This window comes from Malurus melanocephalus, unplaced genomic scaffold (genome assembly GCF_030028575.1).
Source record: "Malurus melanocephalus ecotype Western Australia unplaced genomic scaffold, MMel_1.1 scaffold_539, whole genome shotgun sequence".
Lineage (NCBI taxonomy): Eukaryota > Metazoa > Chordata > Aves > Passeriformes > Maluridae > Malurus > Malurus melanocephalus.
In genome coordinates, this window is record NW_026623771.1 from 443,811 (window position 1) to 460,606 (window position 16,796).

Below are 16,796 nucleotides of genomic sequence, written 5' to 3' on the forward strand. Positions count from 1 at the left end.
TCTGCTGGAAACTTTCACAGGGAGAGTGCTGAGCAGCAAATGCTGCCCAAAATGGATACAAATATGTTGTCAAGTTGCTGTGACAGATCCATTATGGGTGAGCAGCTTAGCAARATGAACTCGATCTCAACTGTCTCACAATATAAATGCCACAAACTCAGAAGAACCTGAGCTTTCAATTCCCCCATTCAGTGCTCCGAGGTTTGCAAAAGCCGGTTGGCATTCAAGGAAAGCAGCAGGTCAAGGAAAGCCTTATTCACAAGAGCAACCACTCTGGGAAAGACCCTCCTGTTACATACCAAATCTGCCACACTGTGAAACCACACATTTCCAAACACATATGCTCCCACAGTTGCTCTCTTCTTCTCCAGCTGCAGAAAGCAAATTTCAGTGCAGTTACAGAAAGCAATCCTATATTTGCTTGCATATTCCCCTCAAATTACACCCAAATGTCATAGCACATGATACTTTTTCCTGCCATGAACTAATGGTGCACAAGAAAGGATAATGATCAAGTAGTGGTAGTAACTTGTAAAACAACATTTCCTCAAGGTAACAGCAGTAATACTTTCAAAGTCAATCTGTGATGTATACGTGGGACATGTATGGGTAAATGAAAGCTAGAGCTTTTAAAGCTCATTCAATTTTCAAAACCAGAATATTTAACACAAAGTTAAGTTTTATGATAACAGTTAAGGCCACATTACAATCTTTGCTCATGCTTATGTGATAGTTTAGCAAAAATAGCATTCCAGCACATTTAAGTCTCATTAAGGCCTCAAGAACGTGAGCCTTTTGCTTCACTGAGCCATTGTGTGAGCAGCCAGCCAAACTCAAAGGATCTTCASAATAACCACAGCAGCAAGGCAACAGGGTGGGAACTGGGAAAAGCTGAAGTACACTATCTCACCTATTCAGGAAGATTTCTCTCACACTGTGATAATTTTMGTAGGAAATGCAATCATCTACAGGATTTGCTACTACTTCTTCCCTTTAAAGCTACTGCTAGAGTAGACACCAAAGTTAGAGGATCTCTTGCTAATTCAGTATAGTCCAAGCATTGCTGCATGTGTAGGTCTGAGTGCACATGGACACATGGAAGTGTGCCATGGCCTTGGCCATTTTTAGAGCTATGTGTGGGGGTTGGGCTGGAAAACAGCCTGGACTCAGACATGGTCAAAACAGGCAGACTCGAGCTGGGCTGACGTATCAGCCATGGAGATGAATGGGATTGGATAGATGAAAGTATTCTACCAATTAAAGACAAAAACATGCTGTATAGAGATTGGAGAGTGCCCAGCTGTGTCATCTAGCTGGGACCTGTGTAATTGGTTTGTTCTCTGAATCCGGGAGATAAGAAAAGTGTATAAAAAGCATGCTGGTAGCAGTGAGGATAGAGGGAGCTGGAATCACTAAGATAGAGAGCTGAATATCACTACAGCAAAAGGAGCTGGAAGAGAAGACTAATAAAGAAGCACCTGGACCTGCCTGCCTGCCTCTCGTGTGTCCTTCCTGCGCCGGGGATCTGCGGGGGTTCAATGAGGCAAATTCAACAGAAGTGTCTATCAGGGAAAAGGCACAGTCAAATATRTCCTCCTGGCCAGCATGATGAGAGACAAAAGTAGGTGCCCTCATTGTAGAAAATACAGGCAACTTCACTTGCTTATTAAATCTAACCCTGGCCTTGCTCCAAAATTCATGTTTGATGCCAAAAAAAAAGAGGAAAAATAGCCAGGGCTCCCTCCTGGCCGATGATCAGATAGCTTAGCATGTTGCTCCACGGGAAAAGATACTGCAGAGAACACACACAAAAGTTTCATGCACGAACCAAATTACTCAAGAATCACTTCATATCTTTTGCTTTTTTTCTGTTCTCCACTCTTCCTCTTTTCCAATATTACAGCCCAAGAGCAATCCATCTGCTGGTGAGGTCTTACCCTCTTTCAGTTCCACTCAATAAATGGGCTGACAGCTGACCCCATGGCTCCTAACCTTAGCTGAGGTCTGACAGTGAGTGTTCTGCCATTGCAACCCAACCCATGTCATGTGGCTCATTCGTGGGGTGAGGATTCCTCAGTAACATCCAAGAGCTGGCCAACATTCATCATGCAAATCACACACTTTCTCACGTAGTTGCTTAAAGTGACCTGAGTAATTCAGCAACCATTTCCACTCCCCAAACACCCACACAAGTTTTAAAGCACATAGTCCAGTGTTTACCACAATACAGCTTTCTAAGACCTACGTACCTTGATATTTGCAGCAGTGAGCATAGTGGTGCCAATTCTAACTTCGGAAGTTTTTTGGGATGGAGAAGAAATGCTTTTGCTTTTCTTTAACTGGCCAAATTCTCAGTGGTCGTGATTTTTGTTTTTTTCTACTTTTCTGTTTTTCTTTTTTTTTTTTATTTTATTTTTTTTTAACAAAAACAATTATACTATTGTCATGACCTCAGATTAGATATCCAGTCTAATAGATTCRGAATTTTGCACTTTCATCTYAAAGGACTGCATAATATCATTAGTACAATTTGTTGAAGKTAAGTGAACTTCAGTTTTTCAGAGTGTCCATACTGAATGAAAGAGACATTAACTTATGGAAACATCTGAGCTAAGTTATTTAATTTTAATTTTTAAATGATGACCTTATGAGACTGGATAAAGAAACAGCCATAAACATAAAGTGGTAGACTGCCGTGAAACCAAAGGAGAAGAATAATGAGATATCAAGCAGATTAGCATTAACTAAAACCCAAACAAACAACCCACACATTAAAAAAAACCCAAAATGTTATAAATCAGCCTCCAATCTTCAGTATTTATTGCACATATAATGTCAGTTTGTTATTTTTACTGACATCTTTCTGAGCTTCTGCATGTTGCAGTGCCCTCTAATAGAAACAACATGGTCAGAACAGAAATAGCTTTGTTTTCAGTTCTGTCTCCACTGCAAGTTTAGTTTCCTTTTTTTTCAACTCCAAATTAATCTTTTGGGGGAAGAGTGTCCCATGTATGACTGCTGAACCATAAATAATGATATCACTRTAATAAATAATTCTAATAATCAATTTAAAAGCAAAGCAGTATGATGACTARTTTTTAAAGGTGAGTTTGCTTGAGTTCTTACACATATAGTGTATGTTCACTTCAGTTTACTTCTCCTGTGCTTTTCAACTACATGCAGATGGTGCTTCTGAATTTTCTCCACACCCCAGTTACCAGCATTATACCCTARYGGCRACGTGATTTTCTCACAAATACCTTCAGCAGATTTTTTTTCTGTTCTGCCATCCTTAGAGGACCTGTSTGAACCTGGCCATTAYGACTCCAATTTCATCCCCTTTGTCATTTCGCTCTGTTCAAGACATGCATCTGATAATTAAAGCAGAATGAATCAAGATGGGGAGTTGCCATCACAACAGGTAATTAAGCACCAGCAATGAGAGAAACCCAAAGCACTGAACCAGGGATAATGAAGGATGTTTTCCACTGCATTTGTTCACTTTCCCAACCTCACCAGTTCCCATTGTAGCCCTTCCAATATAATCTCTGCCACTGAGCTCTCACTTTTGGGCTCTTCATTTCTCTCTCAGCTCCACATTTCCACCTTGCTGGGATTTCATTTCCTGAAACTGCCTGTGTGCCTGCCTTTTTCAGTGAAGTGCTGTTCCTCTTGCACTCTCCATATCCTCCTGAACTATATGCACATCAAATCYAGTGTCTGACATCTATTTTCCTGGCGCTTTTTAGGATATTAACTATGTTACTATGAAAACTTCTCAGTGTTTTTCATGGCCTGACCAAATCCAGTGTGTGTTAGAGGCTGCTATTCTGTCACTCCGTTTCTGGTTTAAGCCTGTGCTACACAATCTATACTCCATTTCCTCAGGATCAGACCTTCCAAAACATTGGACACTCGCTCTTGACACAGTGAGGGAAGAAACTGAGTCTCCTAGATCTTAGATTTTTCCTCTTTTAAAGAAAGATCTATGAAATGCCTTCATCTTTTATGCTGCAGAATGGATACATACACACAAGCACAGAGAGCAAAACCTCTACTGAAAAGGTGAGCCCATAAAGTTCTCTGAGATGAGCCCTTTCTGCAAGGAAGGGCAGATCCACATATTTGGCATAAATGGCAGTGCCATTTTTTCCTTTTTCTGCTTCCCACAAGCAAGAATAAATGTATCCAATCCATGCTAAAAGGCAACACAGAAATATATCCATTTGATCCAGTGTTCCCATTTACATGACACACGTATGTAACACCGATTTCTCTCGAGCACTCCTGCAATATGAGGCATCCATGCTTAGATCCCATTAGGTTCCTGGCTGTATAATAAATTGCAAGATATTATGTGCACACAAACTAAGCTTCATTTCATATCTAGAAAAGGATAAATTTCTGAGTTGTAAATCACAAAACACCGATATTTTAGAAGCCACTCAATCCATGTGTGATATAGAGGTCTGGGTGGCAAGGTATTCTGATTCTAAAAATATTATTATATGTTTTACCTTCCCTGTCATTAAATTTACTGTCACTTTGGCATCCCAGTGTTAGCCTGGTGCTACCAGTTTGCTTTTGATAGTCTGTATCAATATGAATGAAAAATGCAAGTTAAAAACCCCAAACTTATTTAATACCTTGAATGAAGAGATCAAAGCAAAACAGGCTGAAAGGAGTTAAACTCTCTCCCACACAACTTCATAAAAAGAGACCTATGAAGTATGAGCATTGAAGTTCCAGAAATTTATCATTATGTTCAGACTAGTAGAGAATGTGCTGACACTTTTTTCCTACCTTCATTTTTAAATCCTAACCACAGGAAAGTTAATGTAAACAAACAACATGTACTGTAAATAGGACTCAAAATCCTAACAAGATTATATATATCTTGTCTAGATTACTTCAGAAAAAGTTACCTTGCAACTTGAAAAATGACATCATTAAACAGTCTCCTAAACTGGTTTTCAGAGATGGCAAACTAATAGCTATTTTTCATTTCCTTTTTTATTTTTTTCCTAGAATTTCTCCTGCAACTGAAAGTTGCAGCTCCAACTTTTTCAGCTCAACTCTCTCTCTCTACAATTAAATACACTTTTCCATAATGCATCTATTTGATTAACATAAGCAGTGCAGGACACCATTTGCCTAACTGCTTCTGATTGCCAAAATGCTTTCAGGAATCATTTCCATGGTCAATGTCCCCATGACAAAGGGTTCCTAGAGCCTTACACAAGCTTAACTCAAATCCTTTCACATTTTCTTCACTATTTCTCTAGAACTGGAGCAGCCTCATGTACTTCAGAGTAAGCAAAGCTCCTGCTTGGTCACACTGCTGTTTCATGAGACCAAACAGGTCTGTAGCTACACACCCTAAGTGTTAAACAATTGCCACAAATATTAAAATTCAGCAAACAGCACAATATAAAACTCTACCCTACTTTAGTCATACTTTTCTGTACTAGTGACATGCTTGGACACCTTTTTTAAAACACTTGATTAAATAGCCAAAGAGAAAAGAGTGCCATTAAGTAATTTAGCATTGTTGACCATTACCACATCCAAATGAGTATCTGGTAATTTATGAGCAGATGGGTTATACATCATTTTCCCCATATTTTATGAACTGTCTTCTCATAAGCCCAAATATCCTTTTTCACTGTAGAACATCTTAGCACCTTACTTCAAAAAATAAGTTTTATTGAAGTCACTTTTATTACTTTTTGTTTTTGTTAAATACCTCCTAATGTACATTGTTTCAAAATAAAATGGTCATTTATAATAACTTAAACCTTGTTTTTGAAGTGTCATTTGGGAAAGGGAGAAAGGGAGGCAAATTTTCCTTTCACTACTACTGGTGAAAATGCAAAATAAGAAAGATAATAGCATAATCAAGTTAAATATTTTTCATATGGTGATAATGTAATAAGATGTTAAATTCAACTTACGTATCACATCAGATGTCCATGAGCCAGAATTCCACCTCAATCCGAAGAAAACTTGACCTGTTGAATATGAATATAAATATGTTGGTATTTTCACTCATGGTGAAGTCTTGCCTTCTTCAGAACAAGTAACAAACCATGGATTTTTGTGGGGAAGGACAAAAAGCAGTTTGGCACCAYAGACAACTTATGATCCCAAAACTTTCTTTTTACTTTCTGCTACAATTMAAATATGTACAGTTAATTTTAATTMCCCAATCAGTGATCTATCTMATTTTAATATTTATACAGTGCTCACTGGAGTCCAGCATTTGGCTCTAAGAACTATCTCAGAAAGATGTAAAAACCCCAARAAGTGACTGATTGTTAACAATTGGTATACACAATTCTTATGATGCTCTTTGAGCAAATCTGCAAAGAACAGAAAACAAACATGTTTTTCTTCCTTTACTTCCACTTTTCATCTTTGCTCTGTATTTTCTTTCTCCGAGTAAAGTCAAAAGAAGGGAATGGAAAAAGGAAATGGGAACAATTAATAAGGATTGTCAGGGAGACAAGGGAGCTCTTTTCTGCCAATAGCACCATTATATCAATTAAATTTTTATAAAATCAGCTCTCTGAAAATCATAGCTGTCAAGTATTTAGTCTTCTTCACACAACCTGAGATCTTGAACAGTTTTGCTGAAATTTCTTGAGCTATGAAGTGAGACAATCAAGACTGCCTATCAGCCTGCATTCACTAGAAAGCAAGCAGAAGTTAGACATGTCCAACACTCATAAATGTATGTAGAACATATTTATAATGTTATTATTCTTGAAAAGAAAACAGCTTTAACTCTCTACTAGCATGGCAGTGATATAACATGAATGTGAGCTGGAGATGACACAACACACAATCTACTTTTTTTTGGTGTACAGAACTATTATTTGCCTCCCAAGTGAAGCACCAAACATGAACCCACCACTGCTGGCCTACACTGTTTCACTGACTCCTCTTCAGCAGCACAGGAAATCTTGTTTCAGGGTAAGCTACTAAAAGATACACAAGTCAGGATCGTTTAACTTATGACCTAACCCAATACTGATTTTTTACGCAGTATCTATTAACGGTGGCCTCATTTTTCTGTTGGTCACACGGATGCAGGAAACTGGACAGCATCAGAATGGGATCAGTAAGCAAAGGCTCAATCCCATTTCTACTCAACAGTGGCAGAACTTCCATTAACTTTATAGGGAGTTATAGCAATGCCTGAAGGGCAAAAGATATCCTGCAGGCCCCTTTTTCTTGCCTTGGGCTAGAATGATATCCATCAATATTTTAGGATATAAGAGGGAGAAAAAAAAATTAAAAATGTGGTTCTTTGGGGGTGTTGAGAGAAGGGATTATTTCCAGTCTGTTTGCTTTGTGGTGAGCCATGTTTACACATAGCTGAGTGCAAACAAGAAAGAAAAAACTAACACAGTTACATGCTGCAAGGTTCAAACCAGCAAACTGGCTTTTGTCTTTATAATGAGTAAGGAAATTTCCTGAGGAATAATACTGTCACAGCATGGTATCAAGAGGAAAGAGTTGCAGACCGTCAACTTTCTGATATTGCTGGCAAGTAAATTGCTTTGTCACACACACCTTCATGCAAGAGAAGAGTTACACAGCGCTTTGTGATGATTTGCATCACTTGTTTGCTGTTACAAGGGTTTTCCTAGGGAACATTTCAATTATAAAAAGAGATGAGCTTTAAGGCAGCTGGACAACACTCTGCAGCTCAAATTAAATGTATCTGCTGCTTTCAAACCAACGACTCAAAGCCGATTCTCCACCCACACCCCAGTGAATTATACTTCACTTTGCTTTACATTTCCTGTGGCTTGAATACCTTCAAAGCAATATTTGCATTAGGTCCTTGGAAACACTCAAACCTCTATGTTTGAAACTATCAGGAGTAGGAAATGAAACCATCTCCTTTAGTATCCTGCTGTACTCAGAAGGGTCCTTCCTTACATCTCCCTGAAGGTGCCTGAGAACTGTGGGCTTTAGGCATTTGAGCAGGCTGTGCCAGAGAAAGAGCCATAACTCAGAAGGCCTTTTCACAGCCCCTTTTTATGAAGATGTGAAAACATTTTAAAGGTGAATGGCAGGATAAACACAGGCATATCTCTCTCATCTTTATAATCTATTTGCTAAAGTCTGAAGAAAAAAATATGTTTTTTTTTTATTCGCTAAGATCCGTGTCTTTAAGAATATTACTCTTTATGATTTAAATCTATAGTCTTTCTCTTTATTCGCACTTTTGTTTAGAGTAAGGTTTATGAATCAAAATCAGTATAATGAAAATATATTAGCAACATATTCAGTCATTGATACAGATGTTTATCTAGATTTAAAAAAATAGCTTGAAAATTCACTAGGTTTAATACACAATGTTTTTCTTCTTTTAATTTCAATGCAGTTCCTCATATACAGAACAGTAAGAATTTCTTTTTCACATCAAGATGGACTTCATGACTCAATTTTCTCTTTGCTGCCTTCTTTCAAAAGACCATCACCTTTCAATTATGCAATACTAATGATGGAAAAGGTCCTTGAGTGAATCCTTTTAGTTGTGCTCTGTGCTGTTTGCCTGCAATATGTTTACAGTAGGGAATAGTTGATCTTTGGGCTAATCTGTCAGAGTAGGAAATGTACTGTATGAAAGCTGATACAAAAACAATTGGAAAAACATGCAAGTCACACAAACCAATATCTAATTTCTTAAAAGAGTTAAAGCTTAAAAAAAGAGTAATTTGCTCAGTGGGCAAACTATTTGACATGCAGTATTATTCCATTTTCCTGTTAAGGTTCTTTTACAGTTACAATGTATGTGTTATATATTGTTTTATTCCCCCTCAAATAACAATTTAAAAACCCTCAACTCTAAGCTATTGCTCCTTAATGTCTGAGGCAAAACATTAATTTATTGTTTCAAGTATGGGAAACAACAACAGTTCAGGTATCGCAGTTCCTCTAAAGACAATGGCTCCTTTAGCTACTGCTCAGTCCCTGTGCAGAGCTTCCCAAAAAGCAAATCATGGTGGGATAAGCAGAACAAAACTACATGTCCTGGTGAATGAACAAGCTGCTCACCTTCAGGGGAAGGACACACAGACAGCAGAAGTGATACAAGGCAAAGATAGTATGGGATTCCTGTGATGGAAATCACCCTGTCTGAGGCTCCCAAGGGACCAGGCACCTTGGGGAGGTGTTGCTAACATGAATTTTAAGAGAAATTCAATGAAATTACATGCTGCTTCTCTTTTCTCCCACTCTATAGGGTGACAAAATGCAGTGATACAGCAATTCCTGTGTTGCAGCTGTGGTACATCAGGAGAGAGGAACTCAGAGCCAAAACCAAACCCCAAAGCACATGGGGAAAGATCAGTTCTTGATTTGGTGTCTAGCTTTAATATTTTGCACATCATACAGTCTCTATATGCACACTGTACTGGAGTGATTAACCAAGATAAATTTTTACATTACACTGTTTTCTGGCCATGAAATGCTGTAAAGCACTAGATCAGGATTGCTTCTTTCATCCAGAGCACCAGGAGACCACTAGCAATTTATCTAAAAGGAGAGGAGTTTAGACAGAAACAAAAAAGGCAGTATTGATTAACATAATTCAGTATTTTCTTTTTAAAAGTGTCTAATATGACTGAGGAATTGAAAGTTTGGCGATCTGAGTTATGCATTGCTTGTGCACTCCAAGACGCAGAATGAACGTGAGCAGTGCAAGCTTTTCCAAGACTGTTTCCAGGTCAGGTTTATTATCTACAGACTTCTAAAAAAAACCCCAAAAATCAAAACCAAACCCACAAACCAAACCAGCTACCCAAACCAAAGTGATTGCCTAGTTAGATTGAGTAGGTTTGCATAAAGGACAGAAAAAGCAGTGCAAAAACTTTTCTATCAAGCCATTGTCATAATGTGAAACCATGAATTTTACATATTTTACAATGGAGCTAGTGAAGATTGCTGTATGCTTCCTATGTTCCTAAGAAAAGACACACTTTAAAAAAAAAAAAAAATAAAAAGCTCACAAAATGAGTCTTACCAAGCAACACTGAATTTCATGGCTGGCATTTTGGAACGCTTTATCTCTAAACTTCAAAAATGGTGCTACAAAAAGTTGGACCTTGTTAATTCACTGATGTGACCCTGAGAAACACTGCAAGTTAACACATTTAGATAAATGAGCAAACAAGTCAGAAGTGGGGGAAGAAAAACAACCCTGAAACACAGCTCTGCATCGCAGCTAAAACTAAGATACGTTTGCTAAAGAAATCAATGGCACAATGCTTTACAAAAATTCAGAACATTTCTCTACAAGAATGTTCTCAAATTCAGAACATTTCACAAACTGTTGCTAGATTAATTAACATCTTGAAGTATCATAAGCAAATTGAAGCAAACTACAATTACTGTGCGGACACATTTGTGACATAGCAAAGTGAAAGCTAGGGATGCAAAATGCAGTAATTTACTAAAAGGCTGACAGCCACAAGCTGCTGAGGTCAGGAGCCACATTCTGGGAACAGAGGTGTGTCATGGCAGAACATTTGTGTAATCAGAAGCATGACAAAACTCACAGGAGCCTTGCATCTATCATGCTCTCACAGATCACTCAGAGAAGGAATGGAAATGAAACACAGTGCATGCCAGGGGAAGCATTAAACAAAGCATTTAAAAGTTCAAGTGTGAAGTGATATCAAGCACAAAAGTGTCTTGAGCACATGTGGGCCAGACACTTGGTAGTGCTCCCAGAGAGCAGTACTCAGAAAGGAAGACTGCAGGTTTGCCCTTCAAGAAGGGGCTTTAGTTTTTTATATTGTTCTTTAACAACTCAGTGTAAAAGTCAGATAGAGCTCTCGATAGTAAAAAAAACCTGACAAAAATATTTAAACACACAAATTTCAGTATGTATATATATATGTAAAAAGTTAAATATACAATTAAGTTCCAAACTTCTGCCAACTATTAAATGTTCAAGTCACGCTGCACCATTATATGTGTTGCAGATCCCCTTGTGGTAGGATCTTCTCAGTTCTGTGTCTTTTCTACTTTATTCATATAATCCTTATCCCTTATTTTTTTTTTTTAATTGAAACTGATTTCATATCAGGTAACAAAATTAAATTTCTTGGGATAGCAGCAACAAAACCTTTCAGCTTCTTAATTTTCTTCTCCATAAGCTCATTCATTATTTCAAAATTATAAAATTTTAAAGAGCTAATGTAAGATCAATTTATGTACGATTTCAAGAGATCTTTGCTACCTTTCAGAACACTTTACCATCTGTAGCATCCCTGCCTGTCAGATTTCAAAATCACAGCTGTATATGCAGCCTCTAGCCTTCCAAAGCCAGACATACGAATAAAGTCTCAGAAATAATGCCGCAAATAAATGCAGAGGGCTGAGGATTGTCATATGTGCTGAAAAACTTCATTCACAATCACTGACTAAATCCATTGTAGCCGTTGACAGCTTTAGATCTATGTATTACATTTTGGGGAATAAATGCCACAACATAGTTAGCCTTTATAGAGCAAAGCTTTTGTTTTGTATATAAATCTGTGTTTAATGAGCCTTGAAAGAGATGATTGCTAAATAACAGGCTGCTGCATTCAAGCTCAACTGCCTCCAATCATATTGTTTATAATGATATAATTGTACAATATAATGTGTGTCCAACAACCCCTGAGTTTTATTACTGCACAGCACTATGACACCAGTGTAAATCACCTTTTCACTTTCACAGTCAGCCTCTTTCACTCTGCTTAGTCAGCCAACACAAATGCACAGAGAACTGCACTTTTGACTGCTGAATGCATCAAACCAGCTTACCAGCCTCAGCAGAAATAAGAAAGTAATGGAAGTGGTCAACTCACAAAGATGAAAGAGGAAAGAAAGAAAGGTACTCTTTATACATAGAAACAAAAAGAAAAAAATAATTAACTCAAAATGCTATCTTGAGTTGGTGAATTTTGCATCTTAGGGTGTTTCTTGTTGGCAGATGCTTCTGGATATTGTGCCTATCCAAAATACCCACGAGACCAAGTGCAAAGCAGTTAACATTAGCAGGTAATGCTCTTTGTATTATTCTTACTCCTATATGGATACCCCAGCATTTGCTGTAATGCCACTAAAATTAGCAATAATCTTACTAGCAAACACATCATTATGCTGTTAAACACCCACGCAAACCTCTCATCTTTCTCTACCTTCAAAGAACAAAATTTCTGTTCTCTCTTCCATCATTTTAAAACTAACCCAACTTCCTATCAGCAATGAATACACGAACATTCAGCACATAATTATAACTCCTGCCACAGAAATTTAAGCCCCAAAAGTCATCCATTAAATTCCTTTTTGACTTAATAGGGACACCATGTCTTATTTTTTTAGAAGCTTTGTTACACACATCTTCCAAAGTAATACAATTATTGTTTTTAAATGTGGTTTAAAGCCCTCTGCCTCCCTCCTCTCTTCAAGCACACTCTCCACACAGGAATTTCTTCTTTTCTCTTTAATCCATAAATCCTTGCATCCACACCACCTTTTAATCAATGCAGCTCCAGTACTGCAGCCCCCTATCAGAAGGGCTCCCATCAGCATAAAGCTTCCTGCTACACTCACTCTCTATTCTCTTTTCTTGTGGCTGCCTGTAAAGCACTGACTTTGAATTGGCCTGTGCTGACTTTTAGAGCTTGCAGCTGAGTTTTACTCCAAATCAATATACTGAATTTTGACAATCTGAAACTTTGATCTTTTTAACGTTTCAGAGCTGCTCCATGCCTCATAGTTGAGCTCTTAAAAGGGGAGCTTTTAAGAGCTCTTAAAAGCTCTTATCAGGTCTGGGGTTTTACATCTTCTAAATGACTGCAGCCTGTCCTCCTCCCTCATCAGCATTTGCACACCTCTAAGATTACAGTGCTTGGAGCCACTTGTGCAGCAGGATGCCTCAAATCACTGTCTTCTGAAATCCACTGCTATTGTTATTCTAACAACTCGCACAATTTACTAAATTGGGAGAAGTTGGTATAAAACTAAGATTAATTTTTTTCAACAATGCCAATAAAATTACTCACTAACTCCTTTTCAGGTCCATTAACTTCAGTATTGCTCATGGGTTCCTAAACAGTACGTTAACTAGAGTCAATGACTATAGAAAAGCAAGAGATATGAACTTTCCCTCAGTTTACATGCTGTTCAGGAATTGTAGACTAAATTAAAAATCAGCATGGTATTATAATTATGCAGTTATTTAAAAATAATAGCTGCATCACTTTTCATCACTTTCTTTGATCTTGAGGAAATGTTTTACCATTATTTATCAAACAACCCACTTTTATATGCCATTTCTTATAAAGATACTTCAAACTGATCTTCATATAAATGTTTGTATTGTGTTGAATAGAAAAATATCAAGTATTGAAAAACATGATCACCGTCTCATAATTTTATAAAACAGGTTGTCACAGCAAGAAATCCCACAGAAATGACAAACACACCAATATTAACTTGCTTTTAGATTTAGCAAATAATTTCCTATAGCCAAGCAAAATTGTTAAACAGAATCCAAGCAGAAGCCAATTAAAGGAAAAATCCAAGGGTAGAAGGAAAAGGTGCAGTGAAGAGCCAGCTCACACAGAGTATCCCCCAGGCACTGCTTCTCTTGGAGGAAAGGAAGCCTGGGGCTGACTGTGAGGCCACAGGGGAAAGCAACATGCTGACAGCACAGGGCATGGCACCACTTTTGTTCCCAGCACAGAGACCTGCTCAGCTTCCAGATCCCCAAAACTACTCAAACGCATTGACCCAATTTCCAATTGTGGTGCTGCCCAACTCAAGGAACTGGCAGAGTTTCTGGCTGTGTCCTCCTGAGGGGCTCAGCTTCTTCCCAGGGGAGCATCTGCACCTTGCCTTGAACACTGGTGCTCATTGCAGCAACAGGAATGAGAGTGTTGATGAAAGAGTCACTCTCTCCTAAACCCTGAGAACATAAATACACCTTAAATTGCTAAAGCTGTTGTATAAAAGAGGATATTTCTAAAATTCAGAGTAGTTTCATTTGCCATCTTGTTTCCAGTTGTCTGGGATTTACTCTTCTCCATTTACAAGATTTCCTCCACAAAAATAATGGCCACATGTCCTGTCTTTTTTGAACAAGTAGCAAAGTTTCAAGTGTTATCCTCATCCTTTTTCCAGTTTGCTGAAGAGGAAGGAAGGATGAGCCTCGTGTGATCCACAGTAAGGAGAAATGACCATTCTGAGTGTGGAATCTTGAGTTTGTTACCTGGCAGCAGCTCCACAAGATCCCACTGTTCTTAAGCAGTGCCCGGTGCATGAAGTGGTGACCCTCTGTGAGTTTCAGCATTTTAAATAAACAGGCATCTGAACTGTTCTCACCTGGCTTGTTTTCAAGCAGAAAAGTAGGTCCTAGTAAAAGGGATAGGAAGCTCTCAATAGGAAATGGGAAGGAAGGGCAGGGGCAAATTTAAAACTGGAAGGGTAGGCAGAAAAACCACATAAAAATTTACTAACAGCATAGGAAAAAATAGATATGAATAAAAAAATTTAAACTTAAGCAGGTTGTATCCTAAATTTTGCATAAGTTTTCTTTCACACATACCTTAAAAAAGCTTTATCTGCACTTCTGCAACATCAGACCTCTCATAGTCATTTGAGTTTTGTCCATGTTTTTTAAATGCTGTTTTCCTGACTGCTATATATGGTCTCCTTGACCCCAGATATTACTGAATTTGTGTTGTTTGGCATTTTCAGACTATCCATATAATACAAGAAATTGTCTGCTATAGAACTGCTTCATAAGATAACTTTTTTTTAAACTTAATTTTTTTTACTACCCCTCTCTGGAGAAGTGATATTGTTGACTGAAGTAGTCATGGCTTTGAAAGAAATAAAAAGTGTTTGTAAGCAAAAATGTTTAAATAAGAGTGTACACTTCAAATGTAAAACAAATATAGATAATTTTATAGAAAAACAAAAGCAGACTTTTAAGTATGTCAAATTTAAGAGGTAAGAATATGCCTTGTCCTTTATCCATTGATAAAGGCCACTTTCCACCACTCAGAGGTATAAATTGACAGTAGATAAGAAAGCAGCTGAAAAGGATATGCATTAGATATCTGAATTTTTGCTGAGAAATAGAAATCCTGCTACTCGGTAGATGCTAGACATAGCAAACACTTCAAACGGATCTCATCTTACTACATGTGCATTTATGAACTGTTACTTGCACAGGCATGGCTACCAGATGCAACAATTTTCCGGTTGCCTCAGAAAAGAAACCCTGCTTTTCAATCTTCAAAAGTAGAGGAAAATGTACGTTTAGCATGCCAAACTGTGTATGCACTTTAAGCCCTGAATTTGCAAAAACTTAAAAGAAGTCTGAGCAATAAAAGCCTTCTATAATTTATGATTTTTCCTAGAATATGGGGGATAAAACACACAATTGAAAGACTTCACGCAGTTATATGGAGTTGCACACCCAGCAACTGTATTGCTGACAAAGAGCTGTTAGCTACTTTGACTTCCATCTCAAACAATCTTTGAAAAAGGCCTCAACTATTATCAAATTTCATATACATTAGATTTTTGCACAAAGTTGAAGTATTACAAGAGGGTAAAATATTCTTGCTTCAACAGATTCATCACAAAATGTATCTCCATTTAAGAAAAAGAAAAATTATGTTATTTGATGCGAATGCAAGTTTCTCACTTCTGCTCTCCTTGGACAGTCTTGTAACAAACATTTGCATGATAGGTTGTTTTACTTTATTCAGGTTTACTTGAAAAGATTTCAGACACGTTTGTCTATCTCTGTCTTTCAGATAATCAGAGCAACTGAAGGGAAAATGTGTTCTGTTTTCTTCTCCTATTTGGTGGATATACATTGATTAAAACGATAATGAAAGTAGAATTCCTTATTTGCAGGTTCATCAAACATGGTGTGCCTTAATCCAATTCAGAAAAGACCCTGTAGATGCCACAGTGTATTTGAATGCATATGGAATAAGTAAAGAAAAAAAGTAAAATCAATGAGGTATACTTTAACAGAACACACAAAAACATTTCCTTAAAGAAACTGAAATGACTAAAGAAAAGTCAAAGGTAGTAGAGGTTTTCTGTCAATAACAGATTTTGTTCTAAACTGAGGTTCACATCCTTGCCGACAGCCACCAGGTAAATGAATTAGTGCAAGTAACCAATATACATCCCTTGATCAAACACTAAAAGCCCACATCAGGAATTTAAATATTCACATCTTCTTTATAAAATAATTTTACACCTGCTGGAAACACCCTTGTCTCCATGCTTTCTCCCCACAGTCCTTTCTTTCCTGGAAAAAAATAGTTTCATTACCCAGTGAAAATTTTATTAGCATAATTTTTAAGGCTGTAGGGTATCAAGCAGCCATTTATGATAGCACAGATATAATAATACATAGTTCATCCATTGGTCACACACATTTTGACTGTGCTTGTCAGGCAGGAATAGGTTCAAGTGTTATAGAACTTGAAAGAGAAACAGCTTTTCTATTTCACATACAAAATATGCGGCTGACTCCAAAGCCTGAATTCCTGGATGTTGTACCGCTATCAGGATCAGTTGGCTTTCTGCATGGGAATCACCTGCAAGAAGTGATCATCTGACATCTATTCAAGAGCCCAAAATGCCAAAAGGCCCTATGTCTGCAGCCTGTGCCCAGAAGGATCTTCAGCTTTTTGGAGGAAGTGCTTGCTTCTTGCAGGAAGCAAGATCCACCACAGAATGCTTCTCTCTCCCCT

At 37.7% G+C, this 16,796-nt stretch overlaps 1 protein-coding gene across 1 annotated transcript in view; it reads right to left on the reverse strand.

Moving 5' to 3' along the window:
- The window catches only part of LOC130582917 (poly(rC)-binding protein 3-like), a 283,354-nt gene extending 277,343 nt beyond the window's left edge, over window positions 1-6,011 (reverse strand). The window contains exon 1 of the mRNA XM_057381893.1: window positions 5,955-6,011. The gene's annotated coding sequence lies outside the window, so the exon portion shown is untranslated. The remainder of the gene's footprint in view (window positions 1-5,954) is intronic.
- Window positions 6,012-16,796: the final 10,785 nt, after the last annotated feature.